The sequence below is a fragment of the Opisthorchis viverrini genome (assembly GCF_000715545.1).
Source record: "Opisthorchis viverrini unplaced genomic scaffold opera_v5_145, whole genome shotgun sequence".
In the NCBI taxonomy this organism is placed as follows: Eukaryota; Metazoa; Platyhelminthes; class Trematoda; order Opisthorchiida; family Opisthorchiidae; genus Opisthorchis; species Opisthorchis viverrini.
In genome coordinates, this window is record NW_008751802.1 from 544,068 (window position 1) to 560,339 (window position 16,272).

Sequence of the window (16,272 nt, forward strand, 5' to 3'; positions counted from 1 at the left end):
GCGACTGATACACCGCTCGATACAACAATAAACAGAAGTAAATACATTCATTTGCGAATCAATTTGGTTTTCACGAGAGACTCAACTAAACCTCTGGTTTATGATATTCTACAAATGTTTCATGTTGGCATGATATTCGAGAAGCTTGGCTATTTATTCTTGTGATTCCATTCCTCGACACTATTTTGTTGCTAGTATTTTCTTCATTTGTAATAACAAAGCAAACTGCGAATTGGACTGGTATCTTCACCATCTAACTGTGGTTGACACAAGTGACGCTGATATGAGACACAATCTACGGTGTTGCGAAAAGAGTCAAACTCCTTTGCAGCATACTATTATTTAGTTTTTCGTGGAAGATCTTATGCTTTCTAATAGAATAAGCGTGTAAAACGTAGTTTTCTTTCGTGCGGTATCAGGTACAGCGTCCTGTTTAGTTCCACGATGATTTCGAGGCCTTGACACAACAAAAATAACCAGTCAAGACTCAACTAACCTCTGGTTTATGATATTCTACAAATGTTTCATGTTGGCATGATATTCGAGAAGCTTGGCTATTTATTCTTGTGATTCCATTCCTCGACACTATTTTGTTGCTAGTATTTTCTTCATTTGTAATAACAAAGCAAACTGCGAATTGGACTGGTATCTTCACCATCTAACTGTGGTTGACACAAGTGACGCTGATATGAGACACAATCTACGGTGTTGCGAAAAGAGTCAAACTCCTTTGCAGCATACTATTATTTAGTTTTTCGTGGAAGATCTTATGCTTTCTAATAGAATAAGCGTGTAAAACGTAGTTTTCTTTCGTGCGGTATCAGGTACAGCGTCCTGTTTAGTTCCACGATGATTTCGAGGCCTTGACACAACAAAAATAACCAGTCACGTTGTGACTAAATTTTTTGGTCTATTACATTTAGTTCTGGAATACTTTAACGGTCTTCGTTCTTCAAAAGAATTCGCAATGTATCACCCATTTGAACGTACGTAACCTCGTGCTTAAATCTTGACGTCAGTAAATCGGGGAAATTGATTCACCTACCTCACTGATCACGAAGGTACATTTAGGCTCTCTCCTCATTCAGACAAGGACAAGGCCTCCGGAAAGAGACCGAGTAATTCGACAATGCACGGCGACGTTTGCTAGAATTCCAGTTTTGTTTTGAGCGCCTTATTACAGGATAAACAGTATTACTTTCTACTTGTACACAGCATTTTATACAACGGCTGTTTGGGCAAAATTTGAGTCTTGCATACAGACAGAACTGTGACGATCGTCCTCTCGATTTCCCTATTAAAGTGATACAGTATAAAGCGTAGCTGTGTCACCTCAATTAGTACATATGGAATTTGAGATCCCGTACCGAATTGTTGTTGCAAGTGAATTGCCAAACTCAGCGACAAGATTAACAGCCTCCTGAACAACTCCAGTGACCTGAGGGCTTCTAGTCATAAAGGTATTTTCATTATTACACTGATTATGCTCTCTTTACATTCTGTCTTGGGAACCTGGAGGAATGTACGTAGCAAAATTTTTGTACCTTTCAATCCATTTAAGCTTTGCGTTTTCCCAAAAAGATGCTCAAAAGAGACTGTTTACTTTCACCATTTTGTTTGTATCTCAGTGAGGAGCTTCTAACTAATTACAAGCAACAATTTCAAATTATTGACAAGCACGGTTAGTTCTTCTACAGGGTTCTGACACACGAATATGTGGTCATCTTTCCTTATAAGACCTCTGAAGGTTATTTAGATGTGGGGCGAGTCTAAAACTGTTAGATTTAATCAGCAAAATGTGCAAGACGTGTTGTTTTCTTCATAGATTAAGTTTTTAAACCTTTTGAGTGCTCTACTCTGAAGCCATGAGAGTGCCTTTCAGATAGGACTGCTTGAGATGCGTAGAGGCCTGGTTCTATCACCATTTACCAGACAACGTCAATAATTGGGATCGAATGGACAGCTTTAAGGGGCCAAAAGGTGAAGTCTTGTTTGAAGAGGTTTATCTTGCAAGAAAGCGGCACCTACGGGTTCAACTCGGCAGATTTTTTCTGAATTGCAACAGCTGCTTAGCCTTTGGTTGCAACTACAGTATGCTGTTCTCCGTAAGAATTGCAAATGAAAATGTACACAGTGACAATAACCACACTAGTTTTCAGAGAAAATCGCAGAGCAACATTTCATCTCAGTGGATTTATCTAAATAAAGATATTGTTCCCTTCGTAATTTAACCCGTGAGTCAGGCATGATCAATACTGGTGTATCGGATTACATTTTATATTATCCAATTACATTTTGGATGCTTTTAGACCTCATGCCCGTACGAGTACTTCATGGATGTCTGATGAAGTATATTGCACGCTGTCTTTCTTAAACGCTCTGAAAGACTTATCAGACATGTACTGTCAGTATGTGCCTACTTTGAAATACCATGATACCCTTCAATCAGTTGTTTTAACGTAGGTGAACGTTGAATCTCTGAGATTTGATTGTTTATTTATTACTGGCCGGTAACAGTTCAGCGATGAACGAGGGCCAAACCTTGGCCATTTATACTGCCCAACGTAATATCGACGTTCGAGCAGGCTTGAACGCGAATGTTCATGAGACCTTTAGGTTAGCACATGGGCTCAAGGGAAAGACTGGGGCCATTTGTACTATGCCTATCATATCAGAAGCCATCATTACCTCAACATCTACCTCATATCCACCGGTTCACTGAAACCATCGATTTGTCCATCTTAACCCCCTTTATATTTGCTCCTTCATCAAAAATAAACCCCGTCAAAGTCTGTTCATACCACACTGGTCGACACTACACTCTATACACTAGTCTGCTTGCTGGAAATTCTAGCAGCAGAGGCATGCATCTTGCTCACACTGCTTGCTCGATCTGGAATACACAGCTTGACTATGGCATAATACACAGTGATACGCAGTGAGATCCTTCTACCCAGGTGACATGTAAGTACACACTCAGTCGAGAAAATAATTGGCTGTTGTTGTAGGCATTTTTAGGGAATAGTTTGTTCAAGCTGAGTATATAGGGGTAAATAGGAGAATAACAGATGTTTCATAACAATGCCTGGAGGTACCAGTATAGCACAACATGGAACAAAATAATGAAACCCTTCTTATATACCTTCGCCAAGCTCGGGCATACATATATACAAGACACATTTAAATCAGTCTCTGTCAGAATAAAAAAAACTTTGTTGTCAGATTTCAGCTACCATCTGGCTAAAAACTGCCACAAAGAATGTAAATTCTGGTGTAGATTATGCAAAGAATTGTGGATAATATGTCATTCATATGGAAACCTGAAACTCTACGCACCTTTGACATCTACTCCTTTTAGGTTCAAAATTTCAGGCAGATTATCCGCAAGACTGGTTGTACATTCATCGGTCAAATCTCCTATTTGTAGATTACGATGTTCCAAGAATATATTGATATCCTTAGGACTTTCTTCATTCACCAGTTCATCGACACAATAAAGGAGTATTTTCGCATTCCATCTAACTTCCTCCAGGTGTGTTCGGAGCTAGAACAAAGAAATCCGACACAATGTAAATAGATGACAAGTTTGATTTTTCTCTTGAGCAATAAACAAACTTTAGTCCGTGGATAGTTTGAACTAGCACTCAACATTCAAGTAGTCTTTAACGAACAGGATGAAGGTAGCCGTATACAACAACACAACAGTGAAAACTTTGCTAGCTGTTCGCAGCAGAAGTGCTTTTGCATCCTATCGGATTTTTGCAGCCCAATAGCATTGAGAAAAATGGGTTTGTTTTTCTACAAATGCGTACGTAGAACGGCGCTGGCGGAACAGGAAAAACGAACTGCAACTAGTCGTTTTGTCAAGAAAAGAACACAGAAGAGTTTCATTCTTCCAGCGTGAGCGACGCATTTGTGTAGACGTGTCCTGTCCGAACGATCTGATCCGCTACTATGGGTCGGTCAGTTCCCTCAGGTTAACTTTGTATCCTAGAAACGCTTCAGAAAAAATCATGCTAGGGCGGCCCTTGCATTCTTGGCATTCACAGGGACCAGCTCAGCCAAAAACTGGCAGCTAAGCAAAAGAGACATGCTGTGTCATCGGTTGTCCCAAACTGGCCACACGTTCTCAAGGTTCAGAGGAAAGAGCAGTCGAAAACAGGGATGTGAACCCCCAATTTATGATTTGTGGCAAAGTACTAATTAACAACGTACTGCTTACTAACATATCAATTTCTAGGATTTTTTAGGGTTGTCAAAAAGTAATAATCATGAATAATAATGAAATAACGATATTAGAAAATAAATAACAATAAATTCAGTTCTGTTCTAAGGAACGTATGTGATGAGTTCAGTTAGATAAAGCAGTGTATTTTTGTCCGAATCATTAACCCATATTGATTTGTGTGTTTGTACTTTGAAGTTGAGATTTCAGTCAAGGTTATTCTGTGGATCTTTTAAAGGATGCTGTAAAATAGTGTGTAGGCTTGCGTGACCCATTCTAGGGAACGAGTTACTCACTGCTTCGCATCTCGATTCGGCTTCGAAAATGCTGATCGTTTGTCCGTTCACTGCGGCGTTTGACTGAGCATCCCTTTTGAGAGTAATTTTGAAAACTAAAGCATTAAAGAAAACATCTGATGACGTAATTATGTTACGAAGAGACTCAGATGATTTTTCCAAAACAAAACTCCCGGGTTACTGCAGAGACATCACCACACCAAATCAAAGTCCAATCGCTTTGCTTTCAGGAGGAAAGACCTGCAGACACATTAGGCTAGTGCCCCAAAGTTCATTTAAAGATCATATCTCCCGGAATAGATCAGTCCCATATAATACATTCATCAGTTTCTCTATAGGAGAAAAAACGCTTCTAAATGTGACAGACACCGGGACCTTAAAAAAGATTTCCCGAATTTTGGTTTTGTCATTTGTTTGAAAAGATATGTTATCACCATCGACGGATTTGGTTCTCAAGATAGGGGCGCATCTATTGGAGTGACAGGCACAAGCACTAGAACCGCAATGCTTTTTCATCAAGTCTGCTTTTAGTTAGTTCTTGAGATATAATGTGATTCTGTAGAAGTAAGCCGCGTGAGTAAATTCGAGTTCGTCTTACGCCGCTGGGGTGCCTAAGAGAAACGCGCTTTGATTTGGTTCGTGTTGGACCAATGCTTAAACGAATCGGAACAATCCTCGGAAGAGGCTATTATCACTCTCAGTAAAATATCTTTTGCCCAACCATTTGACGCTTAATACGTATTTGCCCACAGCAGTCATCTAGTCATTCAGTCACATGCAAACTGAGTGGCAAGAAACTCACATCGTTTTGACATTAGTGAAGCCAGTACTATCCCGTATTCTTTATGAGACAAAGAATGCGTTCTAATCTCGGATTGGTGCTTATGCTTTCGGTCACAACCAAAGTACCAAAAATATTTTCAGCATAAATTACGTACTAGCTGGTCATTGTTCTGATCAGTTTGTATATTACTTCAAGTTTGCCATTATTTTTCTCGTATGTGTTGAATTTTTAAGCCATTTCTTCACATACCACCAACGCAAATGGATTAGCTGAATTAGGCACCAAAGCAGTGTCGGAGATTTCTTCCCGTGATGTTTTAAATCATGAGGAGTTTCATTGAAACCATGGTCATTTGGCAGAATTAACACCTTGAAGTAATGCTCTATACGAGCTATCTAACTGGTACTGCTACACCATATTATGATCATCTAGGAACCATAAGTAATCTGCCTCAAAATTAGCACAATTTGGTGACCGAATTTCTTCAGGATCGCCTGATCAACCGTACTGTTAAAATGCATTCGGATAGAGCATTGCACCACTGCAAGTGTCTCAGGCATTGACCTGAAGGTTGTGGTTAAGAGGCAGCTTAGGCACAGATGATTCACAAACGGGATGAAGAACGTATACAGTGCTTATGTGATTCTCGTCACAGAATGTCTTTGAATTTCAACCCAGCAACTATAAAACCTGGGCAATTCAACGAAAAATAAACTCTGTTTCCTTGCCATATGCTTAATCTTTCCTTTAGTTACGTCCAAAAATAGCTTTTAGAAACAGCATAAATCCACAAGTCTTATTGTTTAGTAAAGACAATATCCTGGAACAGTGTAATGGCAGCGTCTTTCTGCACTGGACAACAAATAAGCATATATTTTAAAGCCTACGTACGCAGCATCAGGTTTAGATAACCCTTAGAGAGCTGGGGTAAAATGTAAGGATGATTTGTCAATTGTGAAGGTCAAATAGTAGCGCAGGATGGTTTACACGTCATTTGGTTTCAAGTGCTTACATAATCAGGGCTTCAGTTGATACATTCCTAACGCACACTTGAATGAATCTGAACTGGTTGCATACAACCCCTTGAAAGTTGAAGGTGATATAGAGGGACAGCCAGATATGCTGATCATCAAAGAAAATCTTGTTATTTGACTTTATTTGATTTTATCTAGACGCAACAAGGCAGGTTTACTGGCCTGGATGTCTTCGTTATAATTTGGGTGAAGGGATAACAAAAATGTCGTTGGTAGAGCCTGAATGAGTAATACAAATAAAATCTCAAATACAAAGAGTGTTTCTTTGTGTTCCTTGAACTTCACACGAATCTCGGAATTCTATAAATAATCACCCTTCTTTGAGGAGTTTACGCTCGGTAATTCAGAGCTAACCGATGAATTCCTTTAGATTTGTGCGGTAACTGCAGGACACAGCCAGATAATTACTTGTTCTGGAGCATAAAAAATTGACTACAGATTTTCTGGATTTTTCCATTTTAGAAGGTAAATATGTACCCCTGGAAGGATGCCAGCCTAATTTTTTTAGAATAGGGGGTTTGGTCTAAAAGGCAAATCAGTTGAAATTTTTGGGATCCGTCCGTGATTGTGCCTGAAAGGCGGACACATGTGTAGACACTTATTGTGAGATAGTTTATTTGTCCTATGTCCTATACATCAGAATGAAAAATGGATTTATCATCTTAATTATGAGGTGGAACAACTCACGTAGACCATCAAATGCCTTTGGTTCTGCACGGGGGTGAAGTACATATCGCAGAATCTTGTAAAGTTTCTTTTTTATTTCGTCAGTAAGCAATACGATGGAAGCAGAAAGTAATCCATCCCATGACTCAAGAGATGCATTTAGGAAATATCTGACAAATGCTTGGGAACATCACAGTTCGTCTATGAGCGTTCTTTTTTTCAGTATTCGCCATAAACTACTCAGGTTTTTCAAAGACGAAACAAGATGTGTTAATTAGAAATACCTAACCCATCTTTGCACTAAAATCATGTCTTCGTGTGTTCTGTAATGAAGGCAATTCAAACAAGTCATCAAAGGGTATAAGTAGGTCCTTTTGCAGGAAAATTCATTATCAGTGTTTCAAAATATTTGTAGTTCGGGTGCTTTGATCGGATTGTCGTTGATCTGTTCGCCGAGGTTAGCAATTGGCTTGCAATCCCCCCGTCCCGAATCGAGGAGACACCTCCAGTGCACCTTCGGAACGGAATTTACTTTAAGTAACCTTAGAGTAAATTCTGTTCCACAATTAAGACAAAAATAAGTTTTGTTACTTTCCTCAGGTTCAAATGGAACTCATTTGACTCTATGGTCAACTGGGCTACATAGAGACCGAAGATGGAAAGAAAAGTCCTCTGGTCAGTTAGTAGACAAAAGAATAAAATCCGACGAAAACATTATTAGATCTATTGCTGCGTAAAAGTGAGTTAACCTTGAAAATCAAGCACTTTTGCACTAGTAGTAAGTCACTACGACACAGAAACTGATCATTGCGAAGAATATGATACTTCAAAAAAGGCAGGCAGAATTTGAGTCAGTTTGAGCATATAAACATTTTAGAGCAGGTTTCTAAGATAAATGTTTATAAACCAACTGTCCTAAGAGGTGAGTAAAAGGGCCTTAAAAGAAACGGATATTTTGGGGAGAAGAATCATTCTAGGTAGGATTGTAATATTATTTTCTCTTTGGCTAGGGACATCTCAAGGATCCGGCTAGATTGGTTCCTTGTCCAATGGCTTCTGCCACAAAAGGCAACAAAGCAAATCACAGTTTTACTGCGACCTATCCTCAGCCTGTGATTCACCTTGCAACCCGATCGAAAACTGCAGACAATCCCCTGCCCAGAAATGAGCTTCAAGGAAATCTTCTGCAGCGGAATGCCTACCGTTAAAACGTTTGAGAGCTGTATATTCTAAGTTACGATTGCCGCTGCGGTTTAAAAGTGCGCACAACAGAATTAACGATATGATTCTTACCATTTTTTAAACTGCGAACGTCGTTTGAGTAGCCCACCTTCTTTCCAAGTTTTCATGGACTGGCATCTGGAGACACTTTGCCAAGATGGCATGTTTTCATACTGGAGACAAAATGGGTTCTCCAAATCTAATATACCTTAACACAATCACTTGCACTTTGTAGTCTGTAAAACGAACTTGTTTTTGTCTTTGTTTTCAGGATCCATCTGAACTCACATTCCAGATTGTATTTGGTGTGACAGTTAGTTGAGCAAAACTTTCAAGTAGTTGTGTACTAGTTGTTTTGTCAGGTAAAAATCCATATCAGAATTGAGGGATGTCAAACCATTTGGACGAAATTTCATGTTAAAAACATGAAACATGTTCCACTGAAGCAGCCTAACAAACATGTTGGAAAAATCGGTAGGTTTAATATACGAGAGCACGTCAAATTCCCTAAAGGGTAAGATTTTTGATTCCATAGTAGCTATCGGTGGTTTGTGTCTTATTTATAAGGGATCACTCTACTTTGTATAGGGACATAAAGCTTGGTGTATCCTCACTTGAAGGAGTGTCACCGAATTTGAAATTTTACACTACTGATGATGTACGCAAGTTGTATCTGGTTGGGTATCAAACGCCTTCTCAACATCTGACGGAGGATTAATATGGACATCATTGAATCATTCCGCAGCGCTTGTTTACTACTGTATAGTTTTCAAGCGACATTTGAAGAAGTTCAAGAGGAAGCTTGAGTATATTCTTTCAAAATATCTGTGCAAGTGAGGTTTCTCTTTCTGTGCCTGATAGCTTGCAAACACTCAATCAGTTCGCCAGTGAGCAGTTGCGCACTCAGAGCTGCTCCCACTTTCACCAATGACAACAAGTCACAGCAACAGCTTTAATGGAAAGATGTCGAAATTTTCACCTGATCGGTTAGTGCTAAAACAGTGACTACAGGATTAAGAGTTAGAAAGAGTTTACGAGCATCTTCATAATATAAAAGGAGGGTTTTGGACAGATTTCTGCTTACCCAAGCCTTCCAAATTCACGTAACCTGAAATCACCGTTGAAAAGGCAAAATTGTTTATTAGGAGTAGATTACAAATACAAGACTACGAAGCAGCAACACCGCAAAATGTCAATTGTATTGATAAATTGCGATGAAAGGCTGTAGCTTCCGTTGTATCACAACGAACAACAACGTATGTATCACATCTTAAGTTTCCGATTACCCTTTTTCATTTTCAAGGTCAATTTTTCCCCCTTCACACTAATAATTATACTGACCAAGCTGGCAAATTTGGTAGAGAGAATATATGATGCAAATAGGTTTACGATGTGAAACATTGAAAGGTCACATCAAAGAAACAAAAGCACTTTAAAATCAATAATCGGGGGTAGAAATGTGGATCACTGAAATCCTTAAAGGCAACAATAATCCAACGATATTCCGAGAACACAGACCTTGTTTCAACTTGCCTCGTCTGAGTCCATTATATAATGAGTTGATTGCTCTGTGCTTTTCCGACTATTTGATGTGATAGGTACATCTATGTAGTACGTTGCCTTTCCGGATAAACTTATTGGTAACTGACTAGAAGATGAGTACATTTCGCTCCAAAAGGACAGAAACTGAACTTAGTCCGACCCATAGAAATCTGAGTAAATGCTAAAGGATCAGCTGTTGAAACATTTCTTGTTCAAGTTGGTGTTTACTATGGAGTAAAGCTGAATTTGTCTCAATTTCGGATATCAAATGGACTAAAATGTGAAAGTGCAGGTTGTCCGGAATGATCGCTTTGAATGAGTCGTATTCTAGTGTGTGTCCAAAGTATACATATTCTCCGTAGATAGGAGGCTCGAAACCAGCTTTCGAACAGCTGTGAACATTAGGACACAGACGCTGTGAAGTGATCTAAATGTTTGTAGCAGAAAACATCTCAAAACACCTTCACTATCAATAAATACTGCACGGTTGTAGGTGGTGGAATTTGAATTCCTCCCACAACAAGCCTCCTTTTGTCCTGTTGCAAGCATTTTGGTGCAAAGTAAATGTGACCCCCCCCTGAAGAGTCTGCCTTTTGATCTACTCACCTTTATAAAATTTCATTCTGACTATCTTGTGCACTCAAAGAATACACAATCAACAAACTTCGCAAATATTTGTTAGCGCTTAACTGTACAGATGATGTAGCTACTCGGCTATACAAAAAAGACTAATTATGTTCAAAAGATATGAAACAGTGTTAGAAATGACCAAGCGAAATTCTAATGCATTTATCCTGCTATTCAACCGTAACCTTCACACTGCCACATTTTTTCATCAACTATAAAAAAACTGGCATTGGAAGAACACCCACTGTCGGTTTAGTTATTAAAGTGTGGGATTACTCACCTTCATACTTTGAGACTGAGTGAGAAAGGGACAGTTGACTGTCAGGACTGTCTAGCACTTCAATCTGTATGAAGCCGATACTTGGACAAAGCCCCTCCACCAACTGTCACACGTTAAAATTATTTTGTTGTACAACCATCCTCTTGGTGACTGAATTTAAAATTTTCACCAGTAGAATGATGATTTCATTGAGATGAAAGTAAGGCGTCTTAGCGTTGCATACATCATGCTGATGTGTAGCAGAAACCAGTACTAATCGACTGATGATGTTCTGTGGATCTGTAACCCATTTTTCTACCACAGGAAAAAGAACAAATGACAACCTAGTTACTGTGATCCGAGATTACATTTAAAATTGTTCAGGATATTGGTTCGATAATTATCCGTACAAACGCTACTTCGCGCTTTAGTTTAGCCGGTATTCAAAGTGCTGAAATACTTTTTTATACAACACTATTTGGGAATGATGATGAAAGTAAGCTGACAGCCCCATGAAGTCTTCATTCTTTGACTCACGTCGCGAATTACCATCAGAGGTATCTCTCACCTTGATAAAAACTACACCTTTTGTACTTAACTATTTGTTTACAAATTGATTCGTTGTTAACTCCGTTGACAGAGTTGATGTTACCCTACATGATGTCAAGGTTCAAGGATAATGGAATGTTCAGCCAACTGTTAAAAACTTTCACCGGCGCTTGCAGTGGTATTTCATAAAAGTGGTTTCAAGAGACTATTGTATGCTGAACTAGGCCAGTAGGATACTGCTTTGGTTAAAACGTTGCAAAATATCAGGCCTTTTGCTTGATGGATGGCAATCGTACGTCAAAAGCTTAGTGTGTCGGTAGGGCCACTTAATTTAACGATAACTTATTTTAAGGGCTTTGTAAACTAGAAGACGATTCTCATTTACATGATCATGGGTAACCGGTCGGTCGTTATAAAACGGACATATTAGATGAGGTTCACAAGAGTCATCTTTCGTGAAAATGTCCAGCAGCAGGTAGATGATTTAGAGATTTTCAAACACACGCCTCATGTTAAAATAGGTACTGCATACATCTACTTTTGTGTGATTGTTTTGCTGCCAATGTTAATTTTTCTTATCTACTTTCACTGTGTAATAGTTTCAGCAAAGCTATCATTCAAGAATAACCGTTTGGGAAGCATTTGTGCATTCAATCTGTAGCGTTATCACTGACCGTCGCATGTAAGAGATCATCAGCCCGTAGCTTGCAATCGAGGTGAAGTAAACCAAGGAAGAAAAAAGTCCAATCACACGTCTTTCCATTTGCCTTGTTATTACGACACATACCTCTGAGAAAACTGCCCCAGTCAGATGTTAGCAAGCGTTCGTGGGTAAAGGTGCACAAAGTAAGAAGAGAAATTTGTCTGTTGCAAAAATTAACCGTTCAAAGTTGGAGAAACCAATTTAGACCAGGCATGAGACGTGACCTATTTTTGTATATAATTTTAAACACGATGAAGCCAAATTTGGAGCCAAATTTTGAAATATAGCCCATATTGCCTGCCATGGCAGGTCATTTTGGGGTTCCGAATGGCTTTCGAACTTAGTGGAGAATTGTTTCAGTCAGCTAACTTGACTCTAAGGTCCTTAAGCATGTCAGCGGATTGCAGCCCCCCTCCACTTATTGACACTAGGCGTGCCAAATCTCTTTGACCAAACAGGACCGTAAGCTTAATGGGCTCACCTTAATTAAAAAATACACTTATTTGCACACCACTTCGGTTTCGACCGAAGATCCACATGGAACCCAGTTGAATTTCACCTTTGTGCTTTTTTTAAGCAACTAAATATGCTGCACCAGGTCGCCTCATGTGTCACTTGGTACGATATTTGAGATATTGTGATACATGTAAAGACGTAACACACTAATCATAAGGTTACTGAAAACTTTCTTGCAGCTCAAGACCGGTTCTGCCCTTCTTGGGGCTCATCAGGTGGGCGTAGTTCCCGAGTTTACCTCTGATGTTCCACTCAAAATACCAGTTTGGTCTTAACGGAAGACCAGCTCAGAAGCCAGCTGAAGCTCTCGCTTACGATGTTTATGAGGAACTTGAAAACAACCTTATGAGTAGTCTATTGGGTCCATCTGAAAGTCACTTGTTGAGCTGCCAATGCCTGACGTGCAATTTAAAATCAACTTTATCCGTATCCGTTTGAGCTTGGGCAATACAGAAGGAATATAAACCATGGAGATCCAGGTCACTTTATTTCAGGGGAGTGAACAGTCATTTCAGTACCTTGTTTCAAGGCTGAGAAACGTGTTGTGCTCACCTCTCTACTTGAAGATCCTTCTTAGTGTTCCGAAACAGCGACTTGGTACTGAGGCAAACGTGCTTTGTGACTTTGGTCATCATCGATTATCCGTATACTTGGACCTTCGAACTGGTAGCAATCAATTTCAAGAAAGACATATTTTCTCTATGTTGATCTGACCGTTCAAATTCTATTCATAATGGTGAAGAAACGTGGCCGTGAGGCAGGAAAATAGCAATTTACAGCGGCCTGTCAACTAGGTCAGAATTGAAGCTTGCATGCAACGTGGCCGTAATGGAAGAGAAATTAGTGTGAAGATTGTGGATTTTACCAGTGTAAAGTCGTTCCGAGGAATTTGACGGACAGCGTACTGTTTTGTTCTGAGTTGTTATACTTTCTGGTTTCAGTACATTCATCATAACTTGTTACAACACCACCTACAACGCAAATGCCAGTTTTCCGAAATGTCTTGCAAATAAAATTGAGTACGCCTCATACGAGCCAGAAGAAGGTTAGGCGACGGTTCTGGTGACATCAGACGTTCTTCAGTTAGACTGGACAACTTATACACATGGCAAAACTCGAAATCATTGTTTTTTCTTAGAGTTGAATAAAACTTCAATGGATTCACGAGATATATCTTGCCAAATTCTGAAGAGATTGCCTGCCCAAAGGAGTTTTGGTTAAAAAATTGGTAGCATAACTCTATTCCATGATTTAGTGCACCCTCACTACATGATGTATCCCGAGCGTTTTTACCAAATTGAGAGCAAAAAATACTCTAATTAGGGACGGTCATATATGGTGTTGTACATTCACTGTTCTGACCATGACTTAGATTGTTTAGCCCAGAATACCTGGCGAAATCAAAGTTTAACGTCGCACCTGAGGACAAAGTATATCGTCAAGCTTATATAAGATAATATGCAATAAAAATGTCACTTTATCCACCATCATTTCTTACATCCTTCTCTGTTTGGTGCTATGAAAATAATCGAAAACAAAATATAGGCTTAGGGCAAAAGCTAACATTTATTGTGCTTGACAATTCGTAAATTGGGCGAAGTAATGTTATCTCACTGAGAAAATATCCTCGACACATGAATGAATATATTCTTTTGCCGGAATGACCATAAACTACCCAAACTAGCGTCTGGCATTTGGATAGTCTTATTGACAGCTTTAGCTACATGTGGTTAGCAGATAATTTCGGTAGCATGAAACTTTTCGCTTCAACAGCTCTACATACAAAGGAAGAAAAACACATAAACGTTGTTGCAAAACCGACTGGAGCATCCAAAACAAATAGAGAATACAGTCAACTGGCGCCGTCTTACACTGCATTTGAGCGGAAGTAAAATACAGTGTGCGCTGATATCGACCAACGTGTAGATCACGGCAAGTTCATGTGAAATGTATTCCAAAATATATGCGATATTTCCCCTACCAAGTTTCTTGGGTCAAAGACAACCACTTGCCTCAACTACGCGTGGTGACAGTGTGTTATACCAAGCAGAGGGTTCACTTTTGTATAGGAGTCCCCATGGTTATCACGTTGGCACAACAGCACACGGATTTAAACAAAGCTAAGGAATCTGGATGAACAGTGACCAGATCAAACCGTAAAATAATAAACGACAAAATTTCAGCTCATTATTCTTTTCAGTGAATTTATTGCATATCATGCTAGCGAATCCGCTGTACCATGTCGTGAAGTCACCACCTAAACTGTTTGCGAAACTGTGACCGGGTTTTGGGTGCGACTGAACAACGTAGGAAATGCTTTGCCAGCCTTCAAGCCTACACAACTTGGTAAGGGGTTTTATTACTGTGAGCTTGAGGGATTGCATAAGATTTGTTTCTTCACACAAAACATGAAATTTAAAAAAATATCTTATTCACAAGGAGCTTTAAGGGTACCCATCAACTGCTTTTAATAACTCCTTCATTTCGAGTGCAGCAAATTTCTGTGTAAATTTTTTGGCTACTTTGAGTGGTTCTTCTATTTGAGTACATGTTTTAAAATGATCGCTTTAAATCTAGGCCAAAGAGCTCTCATTTACGGGTTTTCTCTAAATGTGTTTCGAGAGATATTGTGGCTGACTTCACATGTCTCGAAATTGGCTTCGGCGTAATCAGAAGAAATGTCAGCTATCCCAGTTAATCTTCAAATCTCGCAGAGGCTTCTGAATTTGTGTTCTGGCTGACAGTCTTCAAGCCGTTCAGTCCAACCGCTTGGCTGTAAAGCTCGAGATTTCGAAAATAAATGCTAAAGAATGCGTAAATCACCGTTATTCTCTGAACACGACGTCCATAATTCTACCTATAATTCTGAGTCTTTGTCTCTGAAAACGCTATGACTGAAGGATCACTTTCGCCTGAGTATTCCCGTTGCTCACACCGGCAACCATCGGCACTGCTTTGGTGCCAAGAGCATTTGGGCTGCCACAAATCGCTTCACAAAGTCCCCATTCATTTCCAGCCACGTGTATGGTGAAGTTGTACGTGGTGATTGTGTTCGCCTACCTAAAGTTTTAAGGGGAAGGCCTACGCTGTGCTTGAGCTGTGACACCAACAGTGCTAGTTGTTTGTGTGTGTGAGAGGAGGGGGAGGGATTTGTAAATACCAAGATATCTGTTCGTCTCAAGTTTTAATACAATATGAATTGATCAACAGGTGTTTTCTGCTGCCTGTGGACCTCATGGCATTCGAAAAATACTGCAGACCGTTTACATGCTCTAGTGAAGCCTGTGTGGTAGATATCTAGACAGTTTTTTCAGTATTCCAATCACCTGAAGACGTCTGTAAGTGATCTGTAGTGGCTACCATTAGACGCGTATAATTCTGAGTAGCGATTTGAATCTTGGGCTCTCCTGCACCCTAATGTCCTCTGTGTTTTAACCTGTCCTCAAAAATGGACGAAAAGTTACCCGCACATTTTCGAGGAATGGTGCTAAAGCCTCGCCAATTTCCACCGAGTCTATCGCACTGTGCCTCCTCTTCCAGATTAGATGGTTTTCCATCAAAATGAATAGTCGTTTTATGAATGCTCAAATGATGGATGAGGCCGGTACGTGACTTCTTGTGTTCAACAGGATTAAAGATGAATGGAATGCCACCTCTCATTCACTTATTAAGGAACTGGTATACTGTGGGAGTGTTTTCACTACAAATAACTGCAGATACCAGACCAGCATAATATATGTGATATTTATGGCTTCTAGATAAGATGACCATCGTGTACACGTTTATTTACACAAAGATCATGCTTGTATTAGGTACAAAATTTAATCAGAGTGAAATGTACCGGTTTCCA